Source organism: Rhipicephalus microplus, chromosome X (genome assembly GCF_043290135.1).
Source record: "Rhipicephalus microplus isolate Deutch F79 chromosome X, USDA_Rmic, whole genome shotgun sequence".
In the NCBI taxonomy this organism is placed as follows: domain Eukaryota; kingdom Metazoa; phylum Arthropoda; class Arachnida; order Ixodida; family Ixodidae; genus Rhipicephalus; species Rhipicephalus microplus.
In genome coordinates, this window is record NC_134710.1 from 306,857,233 (window position 1) to 306,880,396 (window position 23,164).

The 23,164-nt window shown below is 43.8% G+C and overlaps 1 pseudogene; it reads right to left on the reverse strand.

The window, feature by feature from the left end:
* LOC142776217 (exonuclease mut-7 homolog) overlaps positions 1-23,164 on the reverse strand; it is a 71,307-nt pseudogene that overhangs the window by 15,269 nt on the left and 32,874 nt on the right.

Here is a 23,164-nt window from a genome sequence, read left to right on the forward strand (position 1 = left end):
AATGAAACTTGCAAGAAAGAGTAGTCTAGTCAGTTTAGAGCAACCATTGGAGCAGGCAAAAGTTTCTTTAGAACAGATTTACAGCAGAAGGAACTCAGTATCCGAGAAGGTATGGAACTGAGAGAAGTAGTGCTTTGGAGCAAATTTGGTTGGGAACTTGGAAATAACTTGGAGTAGCACAACAGAGAGCAGCCACCAATCTCAGCACAAAAGAATGTCATTTGCCAGTGAAGTCGCATGAATGCGATATGCTGGTTGGACTGGGTATTACATTCTTTTGCCCATCGACAATGACATTGACAGTTTAAATGACATTTCCTCACAGATACATGAGCACAGATGTTCACGTATCTCAATGTTATTCAGATTCAGATGAAATTCAGATGTTATTTACAGCTAATGGTGCATCTGTGTCTAAAAGGCCCAGTCTCAACTGTAGCGCCAAGAATACAGTTTCTACGCGCATTCGTCTGCCACCACAATATGCCAGTTTCATATTCAAAACACACAAAAAGTGCTATAACATGGACAAGCGCCAGCACTTTGTGTAGGATGCAAGGCAAGTGGGTATTTACGTTTAGCATACAGATATGAGACTTCTTAGGAATCATCACATAAACATTTGCACATCCAAATTTCATATACATACAACCTAGTCTATACCTGTAGTGGTTAAAGTGGATGTCTGTCATTTGTGGCAGCAGTCATACATTGGCTACATTGTTAATACTGTATGTAATAAAAAGTGCATTGGTGAAAGCAGAGAAAAGTGGGCTACTTGCGGCTATCCTGGAAAAACTGTTCATAGGTTTTGAATATTTCAGGTCATAAAATGCTCCACTGATGTGTAGGCAAGTGGAACAGCGAATTTAGGCAGTATTAGCACAACCTGCCCTTATATGAGTGCAGCGAGGCATGAACAGAATTATAGTAAAATTGTGCAGTTGCACCATTGCTGGGCTTGATGTCTCAAACCACCAGACAGGCTGACAGATGTCCTAGTGAAGGGAAAGATTGATTGATATGTGGGGTTTAACGTCCCAAAACCACCATATGATTATGAGAGACGCCGTAGTGGAGGGCTCCGGAAATTTAGACCACCTGGGGTTCTTTAACGTGCACCCAAATCTGAGCACACGGGCCTCCTTCATTTCCGCCTCCATCGGAAATGCAGCCGCCGCAGCCGGGATTCGAACCCGCGACCTGCGGATCAGCAGCCGAGTACTTTAGCCACTAGACCACCGTGGCGGGGCAAGTGAAGGGAAAGCTCAAGATAAGTTGTGCAACAGCCGAAATATAATTTGAGCAATTTTTGGAACAGCAAAATTTTAATGTTGAAGCACTAAAATTCAAACTTGAAGTAGGTCACCGAAAAAAAACGCCTTTTTTTATCACGAAAGATCAAATTTTGAGCAGTATAAAAAAAGGGTTAGATTTAGAAAAAAAATGTATGAACCATTAAACATCCTCTAAACCGTGGAGAGTGAACATGAGCACTACTATTTCAATAAAAGTATTGGAACCAACCCACCAAGCAAACAATGATAAAGTCCACAATAGCATTTTCCGCGCCTGTCAAATTCTTTGACAGACTCCAAGAATTCAAATGTAGATCCGCAGGTTGGCAACCTTAAAATTCAGGAAAGTTATCAAACTGAGGTGTAGGGGTGGCGAAAAAAACTGGCTCATTTTGTTAGTTTTTTTTAAGGCTGCAGAAATGTCCTACACTGCTTCAAATAATTGCTCGAAACCTTTAGATGTCAGTGATCATACCAGTGCTCGCAATTATGTTGCGTACACACACACACAAGTATTTGAACAAAATGTGCTGTGTCCCTTGACTTCACTCTAAAAAATCAGAGTTGAAAAAGCGTCTTTTTAACCCACAACACTAATCATCTGGCTTGCTTGACCTTTCTTTCTTGAAAACTCGGCGCTGGCCACTTTCCTATCAACAAAGCTATGTCATGCTGATAAAGCGCATGTTATTTGTGACCTGCAAGTGCCCGGTACACAGCAATAGTGCAAGCAAAGAAACGAAAGATAGATGTCGATTCTTGTTGTGGGACAAAAAGACTTCCTTTGTACTCGATATTTTCTTTTAGTGGAGTACTTAAAGCCCCTTCCAAATAATACACTTTTCAGCATGGCAGTGGTGTACTGTGAAGAAGGTGGCTCAAGCAACATGCATGGGTTAGCTCAAGCAACATTCTACATGGGTTAGAACAAGGCCAAAAAATTTACAAATCGCTATAGCATGTTATCATTACGAATAGCATTGTCATAAGCGGGAACTTCTTCATCGTTTTATTCATGATGGGGTTAGGTTTAGGGCACAATTTCACTGCTCTCTTGCAAGGCATGGTGACCAGATCAAGTAACAAGGGCGCGCACCTGTTGGCCTAGCGACGGAACCAGATATATATTGCCAAAACGGCGCAGCTTCAAGACTGAAAAATGTTTAATGTGCCGTTGCTATGGCAACCACCGCGGTAGCTAGCAACGCCAGCATTTGCAGCATGTAGAGTTTGTTAGCACGCGAGAAACGCGAAATACGCTTCTAGCTTTACTAGCTGCATTCGCTGACTAGGAAATTCATGTGTCCCGTGAAGCGTTCATGGTGCAGTCAGCGGGGACCCATGGGCGAATGGAGTTGTTAGTTTTTATCTGATCGATTGCGTCTCGAGAGAATCCTGACCTAATGAATACATATTGCATTATCGTTTTAAAGTTAGGGACCGTGTGCTTGGATTGGCAGATGAGGCCTAACTGCAGGTGGCCAACATGGCCTCCATTTATCGCTAAGTTAGTGCAGCTAAAAAATTATGAGGCTGGTCAGGCATTTTAGTGCAGCGTGGTGCAATTTCAGTAAATTTCATGGTTATGGCGCAGCTCGGCACCAAAATGTGGAATTGCGTCAAACTGTGGTAATTAGCAAAGCTGTTGCATGCCTGTAATTAAGCTTCAATCCTTTGGTATTCTATTAGTCAAACCTCATTAATATGTACCCATATTAAACATACTAACTGTTAAAATGTAGTTGAATCCCAAATCGAGTCCCATAGAGACTAGTGCGTTCACTGGCCGCTTAAGCCATAGTGGCTTGTTCTATGTCTACTGGCGCACAGGGATAACTTTTTCTGTTAATTGCCCTGCTGAACTTTACAATGCAACAATGTGCCGCAAACGGTTTTCTATCGTTTCAAGAAGTGCAGAGATTGGTCAATTATTAGGGAATATTTAAAATCCATAGCGCCATCCGTCGATTATGTAAGCTCGATCCACCATGTCCTGTTGGGCACGAAAATGAAACCATTCTCATATCACAGCCTTGATAATGCCAGGAACAAGTAGGAATAATTTTAATCAAATTTATCAGTTACTTAAACAAAAAAGAACATACCTATGCACATTTGCTTCGTCAACAAGATCGCTACCTTTGGAAGTAACCAGCACATGCAAAAGTGCCCTACAACCCCATTTCTTATTTCTCTGTGGAATATAATTGCTTGACTGCAACATGGCTACACTTACAGAACAATGTAGTAAGATATACACGTGTTTTAAAACAGACACCGACATCGCGCCCGCACCAGAGAGCATGGTTGTTTAACATAGCTTGTCGGTGCTGCAGATAGATGAAAGCAAGGACTCAATTATTGGCACATAAGCACATAAATCAGCAGAACCACAGATGCTGCTGAGTGTGTTTGTAGTAAATTTGTGCCACCACACGAGCCCCGATAGCAAAATTCACACATCCATTTCTTGGCAAGCTTCGCAAAGCAGTGTACAGCCACCTTCCGTGGGTTAAAAAACAGTCCACATGCCTCGCACGCCTCTTCTGCCCTTCACCTGATACCCTTCACTTTGATGTTTTTTCTTCTGCTTCCTTCGGTCAGCACGTGCTGCCAAGGAGCGCTCAGTTACCAAGCCATAGATGTTCTCTGGCCATACTATAGATGGAGCTATTTGTTTTGTATATTGTCGTACTCATTTTTCCGCTGATTGCAGACACTTATATGTTTGTATGCTGTTTGCAGTAGCATGCAATGCACAACAATGCACGCCTCCAGGACATGCAAAAGCAAGGAGCATATTTTAAAAGGATAAGTCAATGAATTTATTATTTGATATGTGGGGTTTACAGCCCCAAAACCACCTATGGTTATGAGAGATGCTGTAGAGGAGGGCTCCGGAAATTTCGACCACCTGGGGTTCTTTACCATGCAACCTAGTCTGAGCACACGGGCCTACAACATAAGATAAGTCAATGAACACACACACATAGCATTAAAAAGAAAACGGAAAGACAACGCTAAATCCACGCGATGGGTTATGAGTAAACGGCATTACAAACAACCAGTGTGTAATAAAACAGCGTTACATGGGACTCTTTCTTGGTATTGATGAATGCCACCGGACATACATCGTCAAAATGTAGTGGCACTGTCATCAGGCATTTGGTGGTTTGGTTTCGCGTGGCAGGCAAAAACCGCTGCCCCTACAGCAGTTGCTGCTGCGTTTTCGCTGGTGCGTATGCCGTTTGTCATTGTGCAAAAAAGAAAAAACTGACCAGCTGTCATGGTAATTTGGTGGGAAGGCGTAGGAAAGATAGAATTTGATTTTCCAGTTTTCCGTTTACGAAGACCGTCGTAAGAAATTAGCCACACCTACAAAACATGATGGAGAATTTGTCTTTCACGCCAGTTCTGTTTGTTTTAAGGGTACTTAGCAAAACGATCAGCTCAGCCAAGTGCGTCATTGTAGTGTGTCGCAACTAATTTTTTGGAATAAACCTGGTGTGGGGGCATAGCATGTACAATGTCGTTTTTCATGAAAGAGAACATGCGAGTGTGTGGCCTGCACTCTGCTGCCATTGCATATAGCGCTATCAACCAACTAAAAATAGCATGTTGGCTTTTGGCGTCATCTATATGAAAACAAACGAACGAGCCATGGCCGTTAGACAAGTGCTGCTAAATAACGTTCCCACGCCGGTCTGATAACGGGCGGTGCAGCCGAAAATGAATTCGCTTCCTTCAGACAGTTGATGGTGCTCTAGACTGCCCTTGCAGAGCGCAGGCCACGTGCTCAGGTGTTCCCTTTCATAAAGAACAACAGTGCACTTTTATCTCAAAACACGTTATCATTACGAATAGCATTGTCATAAGCGGGAACTTCTTCACGGTTTTCATAGCCAACAATGCTGCCGGGTTTTCATAGTCGAAATTGCTGCCGAAGTCTTAGGTGCTTTTCCCGACATTTTCACCTCTGTTGCAACTCGCAAAAAACAGCACCCGCGAAACTTGCCAAGTCTGTTTATAGGCTGTACGCATTTCATGGTCTCGTTTAGAATGTACAAAGGTAGCCGCAGACTTGACACTTACATAGCCACATTATTCACAGCATGCAGTTGAAGCACTATCGCAGCGGCATTCCATATAAGAGTGTTATGGAGATCACCATTTTCGTTTGTATAAGTAACTTGGTTGGCACACTTGCAATAAGCAAGCACTTAATGTAACGGTTCGTAACTATGTAAATTTTTTACTTCGCACAATTTCATACCGTACTAAAAGCCTTCAAAACTGCTAAACTGGGTCAGTTGTTCTAGCATCACTCTACAAAAACGTACACATGCAACCTAGACTGCTGCAACGTCAACAACATTTCACGTATGAGTCGCCTTTGCACCGTGAAGATACTTGACGTTTTGATTAGATTCTCGAAGCTAGAGCTCCCCATCGACATCGCTCGTATGTTCATTTCGAGTCCCCTATACAACCACTGTAACCACGGCAATTTCCTCTCTTGCAGGCTAATAAGACAGATTAGCCTGATTAGCCGCCACTTGTATACAAGCGGGAGGTGCCCCGACTCATGGTACCTAAAGGCAGCTTTTGCACCTGCTGTGCCAGCTGTCGTTTTATCATAGAGGGCGGTAGTGAGCTTGGACTGGCATGGCTGGGCGGAGCTAACATGCCGCGACTTCACTACAAGGGCTCCCCAGTATGTAGACATCACCTACAGCTGTTTACAAACATGGAATAAATAGGTCTATACAGCTGAAACTTGCTGTCACTATTTTTGTTTGGTTTGCAGCAATCCCTTCATGAACATGTCCATTCCTTGTTTATCTTGAAGGCATTTGGTGGTTGACACATGCTATTGACACATGCTATTGCGAAGGGGTGTAGACATACCAATAGGTCGAGGAATGCAGCAACGCGTTGCGCAAGTGACGCAGAAAAAAAAATTTCTATATCTGAAGTGCATTATAATCGTAGGAGAGAATACAATGGAGATGTATTGCTGCGCAAGGTCTTCTGAGGGACACTCCTTGAACGCCTACCTCATATCAGCAACAGACGCCACTAGAGAACTCATGCTTGGCTTTGAGAAGCGATGGGCCTTGCGCAGCTGCTGTCCGGATGAGTTCTGAAGCACCCAGAACTCCGATATTGCGTTCTTGTCAATTTGTAGCAACACAATCAAGTTTACTGACCGTACGGCGCTGGATGACGAAAGAAAAAGCCGTACTTTTAAGGTACGAAACTTTCGCCAACGAGAGTAGCTCAGTCTCTCTGTGGCCTATCCTTATGAAGACACTAGCAGACGATTGCGCAACAACACGCAAGAAAATATTGTGGACATGCCCACTGTTGCCACAGCACTAAGCATCATGATTATCCCCTATTCCGACTCTGCACAACTGCAGCGGCGCCTTTGTGGGTAATCATCGGGAAAGAACAAAGGCGTGTGCAGGATTGCACAATCATACAACGCGCACAATCATACACACACTGTACTATTCGAGAAGCTAGAAGGTGTTAAATAGGATATAATAGGGCTCAGTGAGGTTAGGAGGACAGATGAGGCCTATACGATGCTACAGAATGGGCACGTCCTTTGCTATCGGGGCTTGGCAGACAGAAGAGAGCTGCGAGTGGGGTTCCTAATTCACAGAAACATAGCTGGCAACATCGAGGAATACTATAGCATTAATGAAAGGGTGGTAGGTATCGTAATTAAACTGAATAAAATATACAAGATGAAGGTAGTACACGCTTACGCGCCTACATCCAGCCATGATGACGCTTCAGTTGAAAGCTTCTATGAAGACGTAGAATCGGCAATGAGTAAAGTAAAGACACAGTATACTATAGTGATGGGCGACTTTAATGCAAAGGTAGGGAAGAAGCAGGCTGGAGACCAGGCAATAGGAGATTATGGCATCGGTACTAGAAACGCCAGAGGAGAGCTACTAGTAGAATTCGCAGAACGCAATAATTTACGGATTTTGAATACCTTCTACCGAAAACGAGAAAACCGCAAGTGGACATGGAGGAGCCCTAATGGTGAAAATAAGCACGAAATAGACTTTATAATGAGTGCACACCCAGGAATCGTGCAGGATATGGAAGTGGTTGGCAAGGTACGATGCAGTGACCATATAATGGTACGGTCTCGAATTCGCCTAGACTTGAAGAACAAACGACAGAAACTGATACGCAAGAAGCCAATCAATGAGCTAGCACTGAGAGGGAAAGTACAGGAATTCAGAGTGTCGCTGCAGAACAGGTACTCGGCTCTTAGTGAGGAAACCAACCTTAGCGTAGATACAATTAATGATAATCTGACGAGTATAATTACGGAGTGTGCAGTGGAAGTTGGAGGCAGGGTAGTTAGACAGGACACTGGCAAGCTTTCCCAGGAAACGAAGAACCTAATTAAGAAGCGTCAAATCATGAAAGTGTCAAGTACAACAGACAAAATAGAACTGGCAGAGCTTCCGAAGTTTATTAATAGACGTAAGGTATGCGATGTAAGAAGGTATAACGTGGAGAGAATTGAACACGCTCTGAAAAACGGAGGAATCGTCAAAGCAGTGAAGAGGAAACTTGGGATAGGCAAAAGTCGGATGTATGCACTAAGGGACAAACAAGGCAAAATAACTACCAATATGGATAGGATAGTTAAAATAGCGGAGGAGTTTTACAGATATCTGTACAGTAGCCGAGACAACCACGACCTTAATACTATAAGAACTAGCAGTAACCCAGATGACACCCCACCAGTAACGATAGAAGAAATCAGAAAAGCTTTGGAGAACATGCAAAGAGGCAAAGCTGCTGGTGAGGATCAGGTAACATCAGATCTGCTGAAAGATGGAGGACAGATTTTGTTAGAAAAACTAGCCACCCTGTTTACGAGGTGTCTCCTGACAGGAAGAGTACCAGAGTCTTGGAAGAACGCTAACATCATCTTAATACATAAGAAAGAAGATGACAAGGACTTAAAGAATTACAGGCCGATCAGCTTGCTCTCTGTAGTATACAAGCTATTTACAAAGGTAATTGCTAACAGAGTAAAGAAAACATTAGAATTCGATCAACCAAAAGAACAAGCAGGATTTCGAACAGGCTACTCAACAATTGACCACATTCATACTATCAATCAGGTAATAGAGAAATGCTCAAAGTATAACCAACCACTATACATAGCCTTCATAGATTACGAGAAGGCTAGAGAAATGCTCAGAGTATAACCAACCACTATACATAGCCTTCATAGATTAAGAGAAAGCGTTTGATTCAGTAGAAATATCAGCCGTCATGCAGACACTGTGGAATCAGGGCGTAGATGAAGTGTATATAAACATTCTGGAAGAAATCTACAGGCGATCAACTGCTACCATAGTGCTTCATAAAGAAAGCAACAGAATACTAATCAAGAAGGGTGTAAGGCAGGGGGGACACAATCTCCCCAATGCTATTTACCGCATGCTTACAGGAGGTTTTCAGAAGCCTAGAATGGGAACAGTTAGGTATAAGAGTTAATGGAGAATACCTTAGTAACCTGCGCTTCGCCGATGACATTGCATTGCTGAGTAACTCAGGGGACGAAATGCAACTCATGATTACGGAGTTAGACAACGAGAGCAGAAAGGTGGGTCTTAAAATTAATCTGCAGAAAACGAAAGTAATGTACAACAACCTCGGAAAGGAGCAGTGCTTCGAGATAGGTAATAGTCCACTTGAAGTTGTAAAAGACTACGTCTACTTAGGGCGGGTAATAACCGCAGAGCCGAACCACGAGATTGAAGTAACAAGAAGAATAAGAATGGGGTGGAGCACATTCGGCAAGCACTCTCAAGTTATGACAGGTAGATTGCCACTATCCCTCAAGAGGAAGGTATATAACAGCTGTATCTTGCCGGTACTTAGCTACGGAGCAGAAACCTGGAGACTTACAAAGAGGGTTCAGCTTAAATTGAGGACGACGCAGCGAGCAATGGAAAAAAAATGGTAGGTGTAACCTTAAGAGACAAGAAGAGAGCAGAGGGGATTAGGCGACAAACGGGAGTTAAGGATATCATAGTTGAAATAAAGAAGAGGAAATGGACATGGGCCGGGCATGTAGCGCGTAGACAGGATAACCGCTGGTCATTAAGGATAACTAACTGGATTCCCAAAGAAGGGAAGCGGGTTAGGGGGAGACAGAAGGTTAGGTGGACAGATGAGATTAAGAAGTTTGCGAGTATAAATTGGCAGCAGCAAGCACAGGACCGGTTAACTGGCGGAACATGGGAGAGGTCTTTGTCCTGCAGTGGACGTAGTAAGGCTGATGATGATGATGATGATGATGATGATGACACACAACGCATTGGCAGAAACGAAAGCAGCTTGCTAGTGCGAAGTTGAACGTTGTGGGTCACGAACACTGAGAAACTTCGCTGTATTTTTGCTGGCACTGTTGCCCCATACTGCACGCTACTATCAGGGGAGGGCTCAAACACGTCTACATTTTCTGTCAGGACCACTGGAGCATCACAGTGAGTGCATCCCTTGCAAAAAGCTTGTCATCACTGTGTTAGCCCAACAAGCTACTCGCCACATATGTGCATGCTGAGTTGAAGTGGACGTATCCGACAGTAGGCGACACACCAGTCACAGCATATGTAGAGTAGGCAAAACACTGCACGCAACTAGCCAGTAGACATCGGCTGTCAGAGAACTGCATCACGTTAAAAATTTTTTTTAACATACACTTTTTGATACATATGCAGATCTTGGTATGCATGTATCGGGAACAGCCAATTATATCCATTCTGCCACAATCGGATGATGATAACGCCAAAGCATATTGATCTCTCCTTGTGGCGAAATATAGCACAATGCCGTTTTTGTGACCTCCACGATTAGCTACGGAAATGCGCCGTGGCCAATCGCGGAGTCCACACTATTTTACCATTTTTTTTATTGGAAATGACATCATTTTTCCTAAAATTTCAGGCAAGATTCGCAAAATCGAAAGCACAGTCGAAATTTATAATTTTTTTTGAAAAAATCAGAAGAGTTGGCAGGTATTCCACTGTGTCACTCACTGCATATCCCAGACCGCGCTGTATAGCTTCGAATGGTTTTAGACATCGCCACCGCATTCTATAGAACTCTTGTGCATGACACCAGAATATTTTCTGAACTTTGGCAAAAAGAAAGAAACAACTTTGAAAATGGCGCGGTAGGCAATATTTGCTGTGCCACTGTACTTATATTTCTTTGTTGGCGACGACGGCGCACATCAAAAGATGCGAATTTGTACTTTGTAACGCCGCATTCCCCGGCAGGTACGTATTAACGAGGTTTCACTACAATAGGTATTTAAGACATTTCCATTACAGAAAGTACACCTGTGTTCAAGCATTTTACCCCCATTGAAATGCAGCTACTGAGGCCATCAATCGAACCCACACTATTGAGCATAACAGTGCGACACTATCTCTATCACAGTAGACTCCCAGAAGAGAAAAATTCATTAGATGAAACTGCTGCTAAAATGAAGGAATTGTCTCGGATATTATTGCTTTCATACACAATTGCAACTCTCATGTTCATCTCTCAGTAAAGGAACTCTTGTGGAATAGAACATATTTTGCCGGAATCTGCTGGTTTTGTTTCCTGAGTATACTGTATACAGTTTGCACCTTCGCATTCAATTTACTCTCACATTACATAGTTGTTGTATTCCAAAATACCTCAGTCAACTGTATACACACGCTGCCAAGGACCAGCTGACCAATTGATTTACAATGATAGTGTGCCGATAAAAAATTGTATAGGAGAAAATACATTGAAAAGAATGCACGCCCAGGGGTGCAACAGCTAAGATAGAATTTGGAGCAATTTTTTGAGCAATTTTTGGAGCACTAAAATCTGAATTTGGAGCAGCTAACCAGGAAAAAAAATCTTTTTATCATGAAAGACCAAACTTGAAGCAGAAATAAAAAATAGTTCTATATATAGAATGAAAATGCACGTACAAAGCATTCAACACACCTAAATTGTGCAGAGTGAACATGAGCACTGCTTTTTCAATAAAAAGTGGTACTCTGAATTACCCCACTGAGCCACCAATGAAGTTCACAGTAGCATTTGCAATGCCTATCGAATTCAATGACAGATTCTGCAGATTCATATGTGGCTCTGGCAAGCTGGTGGCCTTAAAATTTGGAAGATTCCTAAAACCCAATAGGGGTGGCAAAAAAAATTGGTGCACATGAACTTTTTTTTCTAGAGCAGCAGAAATGTCATCCGCTGCTCCAAATGAGTGCCAGTAACTTTTATAAACGTCAGCGATCATACTAGTACTCAAAATTATGCAGTGCATACATGCATGAGTAATTGCACAAAATATGCTGTCCCATAACTAGCACTAACAGCCCTTCCCTAATCATATTACACCTTTCTGCAGAACACCAGTGTGTCCGCAATACGCCAGTGTACTGCGGCAAAGGTGGCTTAGGCAGCGATCTGCACGGGTCAGAACAAGGCCAAGCAATTGCTGAACCACTACACCAGCCTCCACTTTTTTTTCCTCTCACAGTGGGGTTAGGTTTAGGGTACATCTTCAACTGGCTCGCAAGGTGCATTTAACCAGATAAAGTAACAACAGCGCGCGCTCGTTGGCCCAGCGATGGCGTTGGGTATCTATTCTTGGGTGAACGCAACTTGAAGCCAGAAAATTTGTTGATGTGTTGTGACAACCATTGACAACCATTGACAACCATTGTGGTAGCTGGCAATGATGGCGTTAGCGGCCCTTCAGCTTTGTTCGTGCACGAAAACATGGCATACGTTCCCCACATGCCATAACCACGTTTGCCAACTCAAAAATTCATATTTCCTGCGATGAATTCATGGTTACAACACATTTTTCTTTGGCTTGAAGTTCTGTCGCCCAGCCGCTGTGGTAAGCCGATTGATGAGGGCGGGGCATTGCTTCTTAATCAAGTGTCCTCACCTAACGAGTATACAACTTACACCGTGATTTAATGTTACGGTCTGCCCACTTGGCTTGCTTAGTGATGCAAAGTGCAGGTGGCTAATGTGGTGTCTATTTTTTGTCGAAATTAGCGCAACTGAGAAAATTTTGAGGCTGCTTGAGCATTTCGGTGCAGCGCGGCACAGTTTCAGCAAATTTCATGGTTTTGGTGCAGCTCAGCGCAACAATGGAGAATAGTATCAATCGGGCGTAATTGGTGGAGCTATTGCACCTTCTGCATGCCAACAACAAGAAGGAATGGATTCCAAGCCACTAACTTCTCCGGTCCACACTGCATCATGAAGGATCGGATAGCTCGTGGCCATTGACGGTCAGGTACACAAAGCTTTACAGCAAAGTTGAGTGCACGTGCATAGTCGTTCACAAACAGCAATTCATTCAGGAGGTCACGCTGCAAACTGGAATTAGTGCCAACAACTTCCTGCAGAAAAAGAAATGAAACACCTGGTTGGAACCTTATTTTAAGAAAAAAGCAATTGGATACACTGGGTGCACGATTTCAAAAACATCCCATAGCAGACCTTTCAAATAAACAGCAGCCTGCATACACATACAGCTAAAGGGCCTTGCAGTACTTTCTGAGCAGAAAACACAGCCTAATTAGGTTGGAATATACGGCACTTCTTTTAAAAATACTGCAGCACGAAAAAAAACAAACTAAACAAGATGACTAAGATGAGCGCTCATCTTCCAAGAATGTTTACTTGGAATTACCACATATATGCACGCAGTTCAGCACAATACATCAACCTCAGCACATGCACAATCACCAGCTCTTTAATGAAAACTAGTGCAGCACAAACGCAACAATTCCAGTTTTTTAATCTGGAAGTGTTGTCACGGCATTAGTAAAGCCCCTCCACGTGTTTTCCACCAGCTAGATTCAGTAGCGCCAACTCCTTCTCCTCTCCCTTTACACCTGTCCTCTGACGAGCGGAAGCGGATGTGTCGCCATGATGTTTGCGCACGTTTTTCGGTTCATGACCAACCTCACAGCTAGCCTAAAGCCCCTTCACCGCGTCTACCTAGCTGGTGAAAAATGCATGGAGGGGCTTTAGGCTAGCCCTACCACGGATAGGGTGGAGGAAGGAAAGCTCACACCACTTGACATGCCCACCTCGCCTCATTCATGCTGTCCCACTGCTTGGCCATCGACCCCATCGGGCAGCTTCGTGCGCAGCAGCAAGGTGACATTCCTCGCGAGCTTAACTCGAGACAACACTTGTGGAACGAAGAAAATTTTGAACGAAAAAATTTTTGAATGAAGAAATTTTGAAGAACACTCTCACGTGTTCAGAAACAAGGTGGAAAGAAAAAAGTGGAAGGAAGTTGCTCAGTAACTGCCTTTCAGAAGCTCCAGAACTGGAGATAGTGGAACAATGCTTGGCGCTAGAGCTGGGTTCTCAAACAGAGAAGGGTAATAGATGGCAATATGGATAGGATTGCTGTTAGAGCAGTCAAGAGCCTGGTAGGTTTGCTGTGGCAGCTAGGGTGGTCGAGGGCTCTTCGTCTAAAATTATGCATTTGTTTAATTATGGTCAGGCAAAGAAAGATGCTCTCACGCATAAAGGCATTGTTTAAAGCGCCTGTCTAAAGGCGCAGGAAGGTAATGATTAATGTTTGGATGGAGCCCTTGCTGCGCGAACTCCGTTAAACGTCTGGTTGGTCTCAAGGGGGTTTTAGAGACGCGTAGAACCAAACAGGCGTCAGTGCGTCCTTAGTGCATCGGCTCTGTCCGCGAGGGACAACTTAATATCACTTGGCTTGGGACGCTGTAACATAAGCCTCAAGTCGAATGACCGGTTCACTTTGGAGAATGGATTTATACAGCTTTTAAATACTCAAGCAGTTTCTTTTTTTTTCTTCAAATGTGTTAGATAGAATTTCAGTTGCTATAGTCGTGTGTGCTCATTCACTGCTTTTGTGAAATTTATGGTTTATGAGACTACATAGACATCAAAGTATGGTGCACGTTGCTGCAGTGAAGTGTTGGTGACGTCCACTGAAGCGTGTGTGACGTGTGGTGTAGACTTGGTGATGTGCAGTGCGCTCTTGTCATCGAAAAGTTTTCGCACAGCAAAAATTCGAAAAGCAGGGGGCCGTTGTCAGGGATGACAAGAAAAACGGCGGAAAAAAAGATGCACGGCACGCAGACAAGAGATTGCAAGGCGGGCGCGTGCAGAGAAAGAACGTTGGTGCGGGTGACAGAAAAGACAGCGGATGTTCAATGCAGCCCGAGTCCTACCCCAGGACTGCAACACGTCGAGAGTCGCCCGAGTTTTCACCTCCGCAAGCTGCCGTCGTCGTGGATCTGGTCGTCCACCTGACAGGTGGTGTAGCTAGTAGCCGGAACAAGTCAGCATCACGCCGCCGACGCGTCTGCAAGCCTTGGCTTACAGACACCCGTCTGCCACGTCGATGGTGCACGGGCCAGAATGATGTGGGACGTGCCTGGAGTATCTACCGGCATCACTTCAATCCTTGGAAACGACGCCCGTGTTCTTCACCTCGGAGTGCCATATTTTACACCAGTGGAGACACCAGTACAACCGAACATCCAAGTATCGATCACATGCCAGTACCGACGGTCAGGGTGAGGAACGGTAGCGTGTAAGCGCAACCAATGCTCACCGCAAGCGGCTGACACTGGGAGTCGAGTTGAGCCGGTAGTTGACACGCGGGCGAGGATACATTAGAGGCGTACGTAGGTCCTGGCCATGCTAGAACTAGAATAGGACGTGTGCATTATTGTGGTTTGGGACACTATCGGTAACTTTATTCTTCTGTGTGTAATTATTTATGTCTGTGCGAGTGTGCAATGAAGGTCATGTTCTTGTGCCACACAGATTGTGTTCCCATTCATGTGTTCATTCCGCTGGCACAAACAAAACGAGCCGAGCGACTTCTTGACAAACATGGAAACATGCATTTTTCACGATGTTAGCGTGCTCTCTTGACCTCCCAAGTGAAAAGGTAAAGACTTGCGTAGGGCAATCCCTATGTGTACGGCCTGCTCTCATTCTCTGGGCGCACGCCCGCGAAAAGAAGGAAGAGCAAAGCTCATCTTGAAATTTTATCAATTTTCACGGCGCGTAGTGTTGTGAATTTCGGTAGATGTGATCGTGAGCGCCCGATTCATTGCACTCATCAGCTTAAAATTGTCAAACCTGGTGAGTGGCCCTTCAAGAGGAAATGAACAATGTGGGATGTAGTGAGATGAATGGGCCCGACCTTAAAAGTCGCCTTTTTGTTTGTGTAGATTTGATCAACGGCTTTTCCATACCGTTCCAGAAGGAAGATATTGATTACTAGGATTTTTTTTTGCTTTGCTTGATCAGCAATGGTCAAGCAGCAGATGCTTGACCATTTTTTTAGCCTGGGCACACTTTGTTTACCGCTACCTTGATAGAATGATCAAACATCCACCACTGCTATGTTAAGCATATTACTTTTGTTACAGGGCCACTACAGGTAAAAACGGCAAAAGCGCAGTTCCAGCCTGGCACTCTGTTGAGCCAAGTTCAAAGTTTCTTGGAATCGCACCCACCATGTCGTGAAAATGTGACAAAATGGGACCACCTGGCTTTAAAATAAGGTCACCTTCATATTTTTTCCCCCACAAAACTACATTTCAACAAGAATCTGGTTTCCCCTGAAGGCACCACCATGCATCCTTGCAGAATAATGAGAAAAATGGGGCCATTGGATGGCATGGTTGCTCAGGTGAAACAGGATCATGATTACTCCCACACAGTCCACCTCCGTGTGAATGAACCATGGGCACCTTGTTTCCTCAAGTGCCTCTCCTCTAGCAATAAATTATGCATAAAAAATGTAGGTGTGGGATTCTACCAAAGGCAAACGTTGGCTAATATTTTGGAATGGCGAGTACAATGTCACTACCTTTATGGGTTCAATCAGCATGCACTATTTTTCAATTCTAGCTGGCTTACTACTTAGGCAGAAGCTTGGGTGCACAAGTTCCTTTATTCCTAGAGCAGTTGAGACCCCACAAGCTACAGCAATAATCTAGTTAGCTAAAACACTTAAAATGAGTACAAGCAAGCTAAATTAGACAGAAACTGTCGACTGCTACAATCTTGGGCAACAGGGAATCATTGGGGCTGCTAAGTTATGCGCAGGTAACTGGCTACTAACCAACAAATAACCACTATCCTTCGATGTTCATCAGAATCTATATTTAACAAAACGACGCTTCATCACTCACAGGAGCAGTGAACTGTACACTTACACAAACCATCTCCCGCCAACTTCGTTCTGAGTAGTCATCCTGGAACCATAAGACTAATGCTTAGCCCACTGAACAGACAGAGAAGGCACTGATGTACTGGAATGATCAAACAGGCTCACCTCGATGTATTTCTTAAAAAACAAGTATCTCAGCGCATTCTTACTTCTCTTGTAATGAACATGAGGACAAGTTTCTGTGAAGGTAACAAGAAGCCATAAACAACACATCACTTACACAATTTCTCACAGCCAGAGAGAGCAAAAAAGCACAACGGTGGTAAAACAGAAAAAATGACCAAGTCCGTACTTACCACCAGGCAGACCATACTGCTTTAGCAGCCTTGATATGATTTTTTCCAATGTCTTAGGATGGTTCCTATCCCTGCTGATCATCTTCCCATTCAAGTTGCTGAAAAAAAAACTGTTTCAGGCCAAGATCAATACAATGCAAGTAATGAGAGCAGGTGAAATGTGACCTACCTTATTACACCATGAGCCAGATTCCCATCATGGTATAAATTGTCCAGGAATATCAATAATTCCTTCTGAAGCTCAGGTTGGCCTTCCAGGTAGCTCTCAAGCAAGGCCATTTTGTCCATGAGAAAAAGGGGAATTGGTATCTATACAGTGAAAACAGGTTCAGTAGAAAACAAACAACCAAATATGTATACAGTACTTACGTCTTCAAGGGTGAAGTATCCGTGCAGTTTCAGGCTATCAACAACAATGCTTGCCTGAAACAAAGGCATTTCGCCAACTTAAACCAAGTGCTTAAAACAAGGCCTCATTAAACTCAAGGGGTAACACAGCTTTCCACCATTACATAGCCCCAATTTTTTTTTAAATTACTTGAGGTGAATGTGAAAACATTATGTACTCCACAAAAAGGAAACTATGATGAGTGTCCAACATTCCATCCGGCATCATTCGATAATAACAAAACCCCCATGAGAAAGTTTCAGTGCGATTTGAGGCTCGCACCCAAACAAAAAACTGGCTTCACCCAATTCAAAAAGTGAGCTGACAAATGTTCCAAACCAACACGGTGCCCTTCAAAAATGAGCTCCATCCGGCACCAATACTGACTTGGCGCGATTTGTGTATCGTTGCAAATAAAGGGCACTGTCATCGCATCATCACACAGCCTGAGCACAAAGTACTCATGCGGTGTGACAATGCAATGCAAAACAAACGTCAGAATTCCAAGGATGTGAAGGAGTTACACGTGTAACCACTGCCTCCCGCATACCACGCCAGAGTGTTTAGGAACCTTCACGAATATTGTAGATTGTTCTGATAAAGCTTAAGCGCATAATGAGAACAGTACAGCTGATTTTAGAACCAGTACAGCTTATTTTAGAACTATCGCGGCCACCAACAATAAAGCTAGAACCTTCATTTCCACACATAAAATACAGACCCACCTTACCACAGATCGTATCACAGCACCTCTACCAGATGTCAAGTGGTTGTAACGGTTATGATGATGGCACTCAAACAACTAAACGCACTGATATGATTGATATGTAAAGTTTAACTTCCCCAAACCACCATATTATTATGAGAGACGCCGTAGTGGAGGGCTCTGGAAATTTCGACCGAAATCTGAGCACACAAGCCTACAGCATTTTCACATCTATCAAAAGTGCAGCTGCCAGAGCCATGATTCAAACGCACGACCTGCGGGTCAGCAGCCACGTACCTCAGCCACTAGACCACCGCGGCAAGCCAGAAACTAAACACAAAACTCTTTATTGGGCGAACCTGAGCCAAAAAACAAAATACAAGCAATACAGACTGTACCACAGTCTCCTCTACTTTAAAATGCCTGGCACATCGCCCACACTCCTTTTGTTCGCCTAGACCCACTGTGCTTTCCAGACTTTCTGCAAGGTGGCACCACCTCGACACTAAGGTAATCCATCACAGACAGACACTGTGCCAGTCGCTTGAAAGAGGTTTGAGTACGTGACTGTCAGTATCTTTTGCACTTATGGATAAGTCCCATACCTGCCATATATTTTAGGCAAAGTTTATGAACCTCTTTCTCCATAACTATATAAGCTACACTAATTAGTTTACTATCATTGGGATCGTGAGCTGTTCCTTTTCTTACTGAAGCACATTTGGGCCTGAAAATTGTAATGCACTTTTTTTGTAAATTTCTTACTTCAGATTTATATATCACTTCATAATAGCTATTAGATGTGTCGCAGAAGAGCAGTTTCTCACACAACAATAATTCTGCTTTGGCATATTTTGTAATAGGTTATCTAAACACGGGCCAAAATCTATGATTCTAGATACTGCCGTTGCTGAGAAAAAGGAACATAAGTACAAGGAAAGTATGTTCTGAGATATTCGCATTTTAAGTTGAAAATCTGCATTAAATGAAAAGCACGAGATTAACAGCAAATTGACGGACCCGTTCAACAAGCGCCAGCCAAATACTCATCACCAATATTTTTTTCTTTCCTTTTTGTGTCAAAACGTTTTGCCTGGCGAGCCTCCTTTATCCCCTGCTATGCAACCCTGTCAGTAAAGTACTGTCTAAGTACTGTCGACGCAGGTCAAAAGTGCATAGGCCGTGCACTTGCAGCGCCCTGGCAAAATTCCAAAAGAATTCAGCACATTCGCATGGGCTATAACGTCATAATTAAAGTGAGCACAGCAGAAAGAGTGCATACCGTATCTACTCACATAATTGGCGCACTCGCATAAGAGATGCACCCCTAGTTTGGTTGCATAAAATTAATTTTTTTTTATTCTGCGCATAATAGGTGCACCCCAAACTTGGTTGTGATCAGAAACGATTCTACCCCCCCGCAGTACAGTTGGAACGCGGTCCCCGTACCCTGAATAAAAAAGGCAAATCAACCAGCAAATGAAAAAATTCAAAGTGCAACAACCTAACCAATGTGTTTTTCAAAATAAAACATGAAAAAAAAGCGTCTATGAGCAAAAAAAAACGGTTGTTCCACCAACTACTGATACCCCCCAAGTCACCCCGCTCTTTGGAGGTCACGTGTACAATGCCGGGGGCTTGATCGCCATCACCACCATCAGAGAAAAAGAAAGAATTGCCATTTTTCAAGCAGTGTACGTATGTTGTGGTCGTGTATTCAACTTTGGTTCCACCATGGGAAAGTACTCAAGCTACATGGCTGGAAACTGGAGGCAGTGCTGTAAGCGCTGGAGCACGGCAACATGGCTCCAAGCATGCATTTCGGTGTTGGAGAAACCAGTATTCGGTACTGGAGGGATCGAGAAGAAAAACTTAAGGTGACGAAAAAAAACACGAAGCGCTTTCCGAGGTGCCAAGACCGGAAGGTATCCGAACGTCGAAGAGCAACTGGTCCGGCAGATACGAGAGCCATGACAAGACAGCTGCGCGGTGTCATTGGATATTGTAGATTGAGGCACACGCCCGAGCACAGCGCATCGAATAAAAAGAGTTCAAAGCCAGCTTTGGGGATGGACAACTCGTTTCATGAGGCGCCATGGCCTCGCACAGCGAAGGCAGACCACCTTGCCAGCGCTTGCCCGCAGCATATGTGGACAAACTGGTCAACTTCCACCGTTTCGTTGTAAAGCTCCGACAGCAGAAAGACTTCATTTTGTCCCAGATCGGCAACACTGATCAGACCCCTCATTGCTTTGATATGGCGCAGAGCACCAGTGTCTGGTACTGTTAAACGGCGATGCACCATAATGCTGGTGGTGACAGCAGATGGGCACAAGCTGCCGCCTTAAGTTATTTTAAACTGTAAGACGCTCCCAAAGGCAAATTTCCCTCAAGGCATCTACGTCAGGGTCCAGGAAAAAGGCTGGATGAGCGCGGAACTCATGGTGGATTGGGTGAAAACAGCCTGGGGTCGGCGGTCGGGTGGTCTGTTGTTCCCGTCCATGCTTGTCCTTGACAGTTTTCGGGGGCACCTAGTAGACCGCGTACGAGATAAGATAAAGGAGCTGCGCACAGATCTTACAGTGATTCCGGGCGGCCTCACATTGATACTGCAGCCTTTTGACGTGTCCTTAAATAAGCCTTTCAAGAACAATGTTCGAAGGCTGTACACCACCTGGATGGCTGGAGGACAACATCAGCTAACTCCATGTGGTAAGATTAAGAGGCTGCCTGTGGAAAGGCTGTGCACTGGATCGTGGAGGCGTGGCAGACGATCTACGACGAAGTCATCAGGAAAAGCTTCAAGAAGACAGGTATCTCGAGCACACTTGATGCGAGTCATTGATATGATATGTGAGGTTTAATGTCCCAAAACCACCATATGATTATGAGAGACGCCGTAGTGCAGGACTCCGGAAATTTCGACCACCTGGGGTTTTTTAACGTGCACCCAAATCTGAGCACACGGGCCTACAACATTTCCGCCTCCATTGGAAATGCAGCTGCCGCAGCCGGGATACTTGATGCGAGTCAGGATGACATGTTGTGGGGTGCGTATGATTCGGACACCAAAAACGAATCCCTGCTCTGCGAGGATGAATGTGTGCTCTCCTACTCTCGACTCCGAATAGATAAAAGGAGGAACACATCGGGCTTTTGTGTAAATAAATTTTACATGCGAGTGTGCAGTGGACGGCTCTCGCTTAATCATTAAAAGGTGTATAGGTATGTTTGTTTTATGCTGAATTAATTGGTAAACGATAAAGTCGCCTTTCACTTGAGAAATGTGCAGATTTAAAGGACGAGAACCAAGTCGAAAAAATTTTTGAAAATTTTACCCCTCCTGATTGGCGCACCCCTAACTTCGAGCCGGATTTTCCTAAAAGAAAGTGTGCCTAATATGTGAGTAAGTACAGTATTTACAATGTTTGGTGCCCAAGAAAAATGTGTTTTTTTTCTTTGTTTTTGAGCCTCTACTTTACGTTAAATGAACGCCTCTCAAATTCGTGTAATAAAATGCGGTTGGCTCACAAAAATGAAGGTCAGTCCATTCCAGGCGTTTTGCGAGCCAACCGCAACAGACTGACCTGACTTTTGTCTATGAGGACAGATCTCTCACACAAATTTCGATTTCCGGTAGATTTCATGGCAACCGTACAAACGGAAGAAACAGTTGAAATCTGGGAGTGTCCCGGACAGTGCGTGAGACTTAGCAGGTATGTCATGATAACACCAATACATACTGTTCTCTCCTGGTGGCGGAATATAACACAATGCCGTTTTTGTTGTTTCCGAAACTAGCTACTGCAATGCGTCATAGCCAATCGCGGAGGCCACGCTATTTTACCAATTTTATTTTATCGGAAATTAAATATTTTCTGTAAAGATTCAGACAAGATTTGTTTAAATCGTAAGTACAGTAAAAATTTGTATATTTTATGGGAAAATTGGACAAGTTGGCACCTGCCAGGCATCTCAAAGTAGAAAGAGGCAGTGGTTGTACATTGATAGAGGCAATCACAGCATCAGTAGTCAGTAATCTGATCAGTGCCGGTAAGGCATGTACCAGCGCTGATAAGGAATGTCTGCATTTATACAAGTGGCATTGAAGGTTACCGCAGTAGAGGCGCTGTAAAACTGCAAGAACAACAAATGAACTGAAGTGGAGTCTCAACATCATGCGTTATGCTTTAAAGGAGAGAAACTTTCTTCAGGCAGGCCAAGTCCATGTGTGCTCTATACATCAAGCTAAGGCCAAAATGCTATATTGCCTATGCCAACCACAGGAAAACCATGCACAGTAAATCATAAAGCAGGGGGGGAGGGGTCTAACTCTTATGAAGCATTCTTGCACGCACAACAGCTCACGCTTGCTCACCTCACTAAAACGCTTCCTGAGCAACAGATCTTGCCAATGTTTATGTACTTCACGCTGTTTTCTTCAAGCTTGTAGATATCACATACAAGAGGAATCAGATAGTGGTTTGTCTGCTTTAACACTGCCAGCAGAGCCAGACGCTTTATGTCATCAGTAAGGAAGGCAGCATACACCTCTTTGTGCTAACTCAGCTGAAAGTGAAAGAAAAATGTGTGAAAGTACAGCAAACTCTTTCAGACTATTTACACCACTCTTTTCACAGCCCGATACTTCCTAGTCATAATTATACAAAGCCATCTGAGATTACAGTAAAAAAATCGGACATTGAAGTTATTCAGCTGAAATGTCGTTTCCATTTCTCTGAACAGTCTACCTACAGAAGTGCGCCTAGCTGGCCTGGTTGGTACATGGTTAAAACTGAAACAGCGCTGGACGATCGTCACAAACGGTTCATCTGTCATTCTTTCACCATGCCGTGTCCATCACTGTTAACACCTAAGACCCCACGGTGACTACTATGTTGTCATTGAAACAAGGCCACATTATCTAGTTATAATTGCTTTATCACACTTCATGTAGTTAAAGGCCAAGCCCTATAGAGTTCCTGCAGATTTTTAAAAGAAAACTGCAGACTTAAAAAAAGCTTGGGAGAATATTACAGCAGTGCATACAAGTTAAATTTGATTACACACAGAGGATAGTATTTTCACTTATTCAGTGATGGTCCAGGCAGTTTAGCATTTAAAGCAATTAGTTAAAGAGAAGAAAGCATGTTTTGTAGT